Source organism: Candoia aspera, chromosome 4 (genome assembly GCF_035149785.1).
Source record: "Candoia aspera isolate rCanAsp1 chromosome 4, rCanAsp1.hap2, whole genome shotgun sequence".
Taxonomy (NCBI): Eukaryota; Metazoa; Chordata; class Lepidosauria; order Squamata; family Boidae; genus Candoia; species Candoia aspera.
This window is the reverse complement of record NC_086156.1, coordinates 106,791,129-106,800,518: the sequence shown is the minus strand read 5'-3', so window position 1 is coordinate 106,800,518 and position 9,390 is coordinate 106,791,129.

Below are 9,390 nucleotides of genomic sequence, written 5' to 3'. Positions count from 1 at the left end.
AGATCTGATCTAAACAAGAAAGAAAACCTAAGAATAAAAACAGTATAAGAATATAAAACTGGAAGACCCTTAATCCTTAGGGTCAATTGTGCTTTAGCCATGGATCGAGTTTTTTTGTCTGTCTGTTCATTTGTTTGTTTGTTTGTTTTTATATGGCTGCCCATCTCACACAAGTGATACTCAGTGGCTTTCAAAATTAAAACAACTATGACACCAGATAATCCTTGGTGCAGAAGAAAACATTGATGCTGCTCACTCACAAGAGGAGCAGAGTTCACCCACCCCCTGACTCAAATGCCTGGGGGAATAGCCAGGTCTTCAATGTCTTGCAAAAGGCTTACAGGGGTGGGTCAGCTAAACCTCCTTGGCAATGTTTTTCCATACGGCAGGTTGTAATGATTGCCTATCCCTATAGACTCCTACTCACAAGCAGGTAGTTAATGATATCTGATTTATTAAAGAATAGCATGCAAATACAGAGAAAGCTGAGAATGAATAAAAGCATGCCAAATACAAAGTAAATACCCTCGGCTCAAAATTTAATCCCTCCCCTTGCCCTGCCATTGTAACCCCCCCCCCCCCCCCAGGTGCTGGTAACCATTTCTACTGATGTCCTGGGAAAGTAACCTTGAACACATGAGATAATCCAAAGACATTCCAAACCAGCAGCCAACAGATAACAACCCAGCGAGATTGAGTCCTCCTCCCTTCCCAGATGAAACACGTATCAGCGAATTGACTTGCAAAACGTTTCGATGTACCAGCAACATTGGAGCAGCGAATATGACATACCGCCCCCCAAAAAAAGACCAAGGAGCAGGTTTCATAGGATAACCCAGATGAAAGTGTCAAACTAAAACAGGAGATTGTACATCTCGGGCAGCCACCCACTCAGGGTGGGGAAAATGCTTCCACCGAATGAGGTACTGCAAGGTGCCATGAAGCCTGTGAGAATTGAGGATGTCCTTCACCTCAAGATGTTGTTGTCCATCAATCATGATTGGCGCAGGAGGTGTAGGTTGCAGATGCCACCGATCAGAGTGGTTGACAGGCTTGAACAAGCTGCAATGAAAAACAGGATGTAAACATTTAAAATTGTGAGGCAAATCCAATTTAAACGTGACAGGGTTCACAACTCCCACAATGGGAAAAGGACGAACACATTTAAGAGTCATTTTTTTCGAGGGCTGAGGAGACTTAATGAACTTGGTGGCAAGGTAGACCTTATCACCAACTTTAAAAGTAGGTTGAAGGGCCCATCTCTTAGCATGCAATTTATAGATGGACTGGGCATCTGCCAACACTTGTTGAATTACTGGCCAGGAATTGGCCAGGTGCACAGCCCAATCAGAAGCAGAACAGGGTGGTTTAGTGGGGTGAGGCAAATCAGGAATGGGAACAAAATCCTGGCCAAAAACAGTACGGAAAGGGGTGTGCCCTGTGCTCTGATGAACGGCGTTGTTGTAAGCCACTTCAGCAAAAGGCAGGAGATCAACCCAATTGTCTTGCTGATAGTTGACAAATGCTCGCAAAAATTGTTCAAGGGTCGAATTAAGAGCCTCTGTAGATCTGACAATGCTTGCTTAGTGCCCACCAGCTTTAAAAATGCCCTCCAAAACTGAGAAGTAAACTGTGTTCCATGGTCTGTGACCAAGCAGGAGGGGCTCCCGTGAATCTGGTAGATGTAGAATAGGAAAAGACGGGCTAATTGCTGAGCAGACGAAATGGAGGCACATGGAATGAAATGGGCTTGTTTAGAAAAGTAGTCCTTCACCAGCCAAATCACAGTCTTTCTCTGACTAGAAGGCAAATCCACAATGAAATCCATGGATTTCTCCTCCCAAGGATGGGAGGGACTGGCCACCGGCTACAGCAACCCTTGCAGTTTGCCCCCCTTCCATTTTGACATGGCACAGACAGGACAAGAAGCAACATATTCTTTGACATCACGTCTCAATGTAGGCCACCAGAATTGCCGGCGCACCAGGTGTAAGGTTTTCACAAAGCCAAAATGACCTGCCACTTTATCATCATGAGACCTACTCAAAATCTCAATTCGCAAATTGTCAGGGACATAGAGGCAGTTTTGCTTCCATGTGAAGCCTCTGTCAAATGTAACATTGTCTCTATTCACTTGCAACCAAGTGTCAGATTTCAGTTCTGAGAGAAACTGTTGTTGCAATTGCGAAGGAATCGACGTCCTTCTCCCAGCCGGTGAAACTGAAGCTGAGGGCAGCTGCGCACGAGTCTGACTGCGAGTGACAGCTTGCAAACTCAACTGGGGTTCTGTCCACAGTGTACCCACAACGTCAGGTTCCTGGACCGAATCATGAGGCAAGCGGGAAAGCGCATCAGCCAGGAAGTTTTTCTTTCCCGGAATGAACTTCAATTTAGAATCAAAGTGACTGAAAAATTGAGCCCAACGGATTTGCTTAGGACTGAGCTTATGGGGTGTACTAAGCACTTCCAAATTCTTATGGTCAGTCCAAACCTCAGAAGGACATTTAGCCCCCTCTATGAGGTGGTGCCATGCTTCCAAAACAGCCTTGACTGCAAAAGCCTCTTTTTCCAAAACATGCCATTGTCTTTCTGTCTCAGAAAATTTCTGGGACAAATACACACAGGGCTTCAAGCACTTGAACCACAAAGGGTCTAGTGAGATCAGGGTGTTGCAGAATAGGTTCAGCAGTGAACAGGCTTTTGAGTTTGTCGAAAGCCACCTGGCATTCAGGTGTCCAATTGAGCAATGCTCCTGGCTTCTTCACCTTCCATGTGTCCCCCAGCCCCTTTGTACATAATAAATCAGTGAGCGGCAATGCAATTTCTGCGAGCCCCTGGATGAACTGGCAATAATAGTTGGAAAAGCCAAGAAAACTCTGGAGCTGCCTACGAGTACGCGGGTGCTCCCACTCCAAAATAGCTTGAATCTTCGCAGGATCCATTTCAATACCCTTGTCCGAAATTCTGTACCCCAAATAGTCAAGCTGAGTCTTATGAAATTCACACTTAGAAAGTTTAGCATAAAGCTCAGCCTTTCTCAGTTTGCTAAGCACTTGTTTCACCAAGCGCTCATGTTCCTCCACCGTTTCAGGATAAATCAAAACATCATCCAAATAGACTAGTACCCCTTTAAACAAATGCTCATGTAACACTTCATTGTTCAATTGCATGAACACCCCGGGTGCCCCCGCCAAGCAAATGGCAAAACCTTGTACTGGAAAGAGCCCAGAGGACAATTGAAAGCAGTCTTCCACTCATCCCCCCTTCCGGTTCAGCTGGACATTTGCAAAGAGACTGTGCCATGAGACCCAAGAGTAGAAAGACAGAGCAGAAGAACACAAGGGCAACACAGAAGAAGGCTCTTCAGACAACTCAAATTGCACTGGTTGCTGAGAAGGGTAATTCTGATGTATGGGTGTTAGATTCTGGGGCCAGTTGTCATTTATGTAATTGTAAAAGTTATTTTGTTTCACTGTCTAAAACAGATGAAGTGTATCTTTGGCTGAGGGGTCTGTGACCAAAATTATGGGACAAGGTGACATGTATTTATCCTGCCTGGGAGAAACTGTGAAAGGTGTGTTGTATGTGCCAGATCTACAGTCAAACCTTTTATCTGTGGCACAATTAGCTGCAACAGGGTATGTCATAACATTTAAGAAAAATGGTTATGAGTTACATAAAAATGGGAAATTCTATGTTCCTGGTATGTTAAAAGACTCCTTGTACATTGTGCAAAATGCAAGGAAGCCAAGCTGCAAGGCTGCAGTTGGCAACATGCCATATCATGACCAATGTGTACACCTGATGCACAGATTTGGTCATGCTAATTTCAAATATATAGCACAAATGCCACAGCTGTGTGCTGACCTAAAGATAAAACCCTGTGATAAATACTTAGACTGTGTAGTTTGCAAAGAATGCAAAACACTAAAAGCTCCTGTGAGTAAGCACAGTGACAGAGTTACAACTAGACCTTTGGAAATTGTACACTCTGACATTATTGGTCCTTTTGCTCCAAGTCTTGGACAAGCAAGATATGCAATACCATCATTGATGATTTCTCAAGGTACACATTTATTTATATCTTAAAACATAAAGATGAGGCATTTGAGAAATTTAAAGGTTTTATGACATAGGCAAATGTCATAAAATTACATTTTTTAACACAAACCAATAGTGGAAAGAATAAAAAAAAAAGAAAGAGAGAGAGAGAAAGAAAAAAAGGAAGTACAGAAAGAAGGAATAAAAAGAAATAGAAAAAAGAAGCTTCTGATTTCCTTTGTAGCAAATATGATTATAAAGTTATATCTCTGTCTATGGTTGCAAAAAAAAAAAAAAAACCTCACTTTTCTCTATTATCTGTTTTTTTTTAATCATCAGAACCACAAGTCACAAGTCCATTTTTTTTCCTGTTTCATGCAAAAGCCTCTAAATGGTTTCCAGTTGGCCATAAATGTAGATATTGTCTTTTCTCTGTTCAAGGGATGTTAATTTAGCCAACTCTGCAAGTTCTGTCATCTTCACCAATCATTCCTGTATTGTGGTTGGAGGCATTTGCAGGATATCAATTATTATGAAAAGAAAGAAATCAAATTCTTGTGCCTATTTTATAAAAAGCGGACCTGTTATTTCAACATGATCTAGAAAAAATAAGATTATACTTTCTAGCAGTAATTGAAAATGTTACTGGGACAGAACCAAAGAGCATGATTAGATACTGCAATAACACGTATATTATTTCTATTGGATTGATTGATTGATGGATGGATTAAGGGACTTCAAGGTGGTGTCAACTGTGAACAACCATATAAATAGATTACCTTGAGGAAGATCTGTTCCCAATGTGGTCCTTCAAGTCTTCCATTTGAATACCTTCTCCAAGACCTTTATGGCTACTCTAGACAGTGTTACTGTATATGAGGTTTGAGTCTAACTCTGACTCTGAAGTCAAAACTTATCTTGAGCCAGAAGGGATGGAAGGAATTGAGGAAATAGAAAATAGGAATGACTGAGCAGAGCAGGAAAATCCTGAGCATCTGATTGGGCAGAAACTGGAGGGAGGTTTGAATCCTCCAATCAGTGCCTGTGAAAGGAGAGATGATACGCGAGCCAAGCAAAAAGTGTCCTGATTGGCTCCAGAGGAGAACTGGCACAGAAAGAATCAGATAAAAATACTACAATGCAAGGGGCAAATTGTTGGAGACAACTGATCCTCTGAGCTCACAGACTCTGCAGAAGAGTCCTTACCAGAATCCAGACCCTCGCCTGTAGCCAACAGTGAATCAGTACCAGCTCCTTCTGCCGTTGTGGATCCACCTTCTTTGCACGCCACTTCAGCCAAGCCCAGCCTTGCATCCAATTCCAAGCCTCATCTTGCTGTTGCAGCCGAGCATAGTCCTGCTTCCAGTTCCAAGCCTTGTCTTGCCATTTCAGCTGAGTCCTGCCTTGTCTTCACATCCAAGCCTTTCCTTGTTGCTCCAGCCGAGTCTTGCCTAGCCACCGTTGTCAAGCCTAGCCTCACCTCCATGCCACACCCGACACTTGAACCTCAAGCCTCCTTCTTGCCATGTGCTCTAGCTACACCAAGTCTTTCTCCTTCATTGAGGGGGTTAGCCGAGTTCTCCCTCACAGTTTTCCCACAATCTCCTTCTACTTCTGATCTTGTAGCCGGTGGTTCTACGAGTTCTCATTAGTTTGGTCTTCTTTATATTTTATCTTAGTCCCATTTCTTCACTGTACTCCTTGCCATTCATATATTTAATTGTGTTGATCTTTGTAAGACAATATTTTAAACATGCTTCATGATGGATATCAACCAAACATGGAAAAATAGTGGAAGAAGCCCATTGCTAAGTGCCCGGAGATAATTTATCTTTCCATATAATGAGATCGAGAGCCAAACAATGGTCTGTAGCCAGCCAAGAATATATGAAAATGATAATGTGCATGCAGTGTCTACATGAGAGGAATGTATTTAATTATGATGTCATAATGCATATCATACGTGTAACAGATACCAATATCTCCAACAGTCCAACAATGTAGGAAATGTAAATTTACAGTACATGCTCCTAAGAGGAATTAATCAAACAAAAAATAATCTCAAGAACCAGAAAATGATGTAGAAAAGCAATCCTTGCTGGGGAAGAAAAGTCTGGCCAAATTGCAGCAAATATTTCCAAACAGTATTTTGTCAAATTTATATATTTGTGAAAAATGGGCTCCAGTGAATCAGTTTTATTTATTTTTTTTGTTTTAATGTATTCAGTAGAAGGTTCTCCAGGTTTCTGTCCTAACGGTCAGGAACCATGCTGAGACAAGGAATAGGTCTCTAGTGTTTTATTACTGTTACATTAGACAGAAAATCCTAACAGACTGAAGAAGCGTGAGAAACCCATACAGATAAACCCCAAAAGTCAAGGTGGGTCTGTTCTGTGTCTCTTTGAATGACTCAACTCCTCACTACTATGTATGCATTTTTCCCCCTGGATAGGGACCCCCTCCTGCTCACCATCAGTGCTCATGACAGTTTCTGTAAATACACAAAAACACACACACCCAAACATACAGAGTGTGATTTATTTTCTCTTAATCTTTCTCTAATATGAAGACAGCTCTATTCTGAAACTCAGGACTTAATAAAGATGCTCTTTCTTTTTTCTTTTTTTTTCCTTCTTTTAAATTAATGCTATTTTTTTAACATTCTTTAAAAAAGTTACATCTTTTTTATGCCATTGCTATTTTGGTAGAGAAGTCAAGGAGGACATGTGAATAACATGTTGTTTTCTATTTGGTTCCCTGGGACTTTTCATTCTGAATTATATATTTTTCCCATTATACTTATCAAGATATATTTCAAGTACATGTTCTAATCCCAACAGAGTTCCCACCATAATAACTGCCATTTCTGCTTTATTTCTTGTTATTTCACTGGAAAAAACATAAACAATATTTCTACTGAAATATAAGGATGAGATTTCCCATTTACAATTCATTTCATCTGTAATTCTCAGATCGTTACTACTTCTCTGCAATTATAAAATATCTGTGCAAGTATCAATGCAACACAACAAAACAAAAACAGGACGTGCAAATCAACATTCTGTTGACTATTAACTATTAACTTGGGAATATGTATTGTTAGGTTTCTGATCTTGAATAATTGTCACTGACAACTAGTAACACACTGACCAAGGCTGTGAGAGGTGAATTGCAAGAAGGAACTGCTTCATTCAAGTTGATGGTACTGGAAGCTATATTTTCAATGATTGTTTTCCAGGTAGTATGTAAGATCCCCAATCCTGAATGCAGCATCACTGAGCCTCTGCCTTTTCTTCACAAGGAATACAAACCAGGAGACCTCAACATTGTAGGCATTCTATCTAAGATCTACATATTTTATAACATGATGAACTTCACTGAACCACCCTCGAGTAATCTTTTTTATGACATTCTGTAAGTTTATTTTAGCACTCCCAGGTACAGAGGGAGAGAGAATGATGCCTAACATAACTTGATATAATCCCCTCATTGAATAGGGAATAGCTAATTATATAAGGAAGGAAAAAGAGAAGGAAGGAAAGAGAAGGAAAGAGATAAGATCAATAAAGATGTATATAATTAAAATATAAGGCTAAATGCTGGTGATTGTCCATTGATATATGATATAGTTCTGTGGATCTGAATCTGTAGACATTCAAAGAATACCCATGCATTGATCTGATCTGGTTATGTGTTAGCAACTCAATGTCAACTCTTAGTGATCATATAGATTGTGACCTAGAGATACACTTTTTCCAGGATGATATGTTTCCAACCTGTTCATTCAGGCCTTCCAAAAATCTACCTATTACTACTGTAATAGAGTCTATCAACCTTGCTGCTCAACATCTTTTTCTCTTTCCTTCCACCTTTCCAAGCCTTATCACATCTCAAGAGTGGTAAATCTTCACATCATGACTCCAAACTATAATAAACTGAGCCTGATCATTTGTGCCTTGGGTCAAAATTTTGGATTAAAATATTTTATGGTCCATTTGTTTTCTTAGCTGTTCAGGAGGTTCTCAGGAGTCTTCTAAAACAACAAATTTCAAAAGCATTAATTCTCTTGCTTCTTAAAATTCCAACTCTCACTGCCATATTGTAGTAGAAGAAAAACCATCCTTTGTAGGTATTGACATATCAGAGCATCTGAATATCTTTCCTATAGCCTTCATTGCTCCTTCACCAGGTTTCTTTTCTGATCTGAGACATATTTCTTGATCTGTGGTTCCTTTAGGCAGAGACTACCACTTTATCATCTTCGCTGTCAATTTGAAGGCTGGTTGTTGGGTCTGTTGTCATTAGTTTTGTCTTCTTTCCTTTAAATTTTAATCCCATTTTTTCTCAGCGTGCTCTTTAACTTGCAGATCATTTGATTTTTTTTAAGCTACTGGAATAGTGATATCAGCATAGTGCAGGTTGTTGCTGTTCATTCCTCCAATTTTAAACCTCACTTACTTTCTTCCAATTCATCTTCCTCAAACTATACTGAACATATAATTAAAAAATAATAATGTGAGGATATAAAGTCTTGTCTCACTCTTTTGCTAACCTGAAGTCAACCTGTTTTATGATATCCTGTCCAGAGCATATCATCCTAACCTGTCTATTGGTTTCACATGGGGACAATTTTTTTCTGGGATTCCCATTGTCAAAACACATTCCATACCTTGATATAGTCAGCACAATTAAAGATCTTTAGATAATCAATGAAACACATAAGCACATTTTTGTGGGAAGGTTTTCTTTGGGTTTCTCAATTATCTAGGATGCATCAACCATCACTGTTTCCTCAATCTTTTCCAAAACCAGCTTTAATATCTGGCATACCCCTATATATGCTGGATGGTAATCAGCATTGGTTAATGCTAGGCATTATTTTGATAGCAAGTGAAATTAAGTATGTGTTTTATAGACTCTATTAAGTCTCCTTTCTTTGGTATTATTATTTAGCCTGGCCATTTCCAATCTGTTGCCCATTGTGTTGTGCTCCAGATTTCCTGGCATAGTTTGGTTACAATCTTTACAGATTCTTCTTCTGTTGCTTGCCATATTTGTCTAGATATTCTATAAATTCTTATTCCTTCTGAATTTGTAATCATCAGTATACTGCTCTGAATTCCTTTTCTATTACTAGAGGATTTGTAAGTAGGGATTTTTTTCTAGGGAAACTGGAGGCTGACATCTCTACAGCACAGAATTTCAATATATTCCTTTCATTTTTTTTAAATCTTCTTTGAATTCATTTACTATCTCTCCTTTAATGCGACTTAGCATAGCAGTTTGAGGTTGGAATCTCCTTTTGCATTTGGAGGTCTTTGTAAAGACTTCCCCTTCCTGTTTCCATCT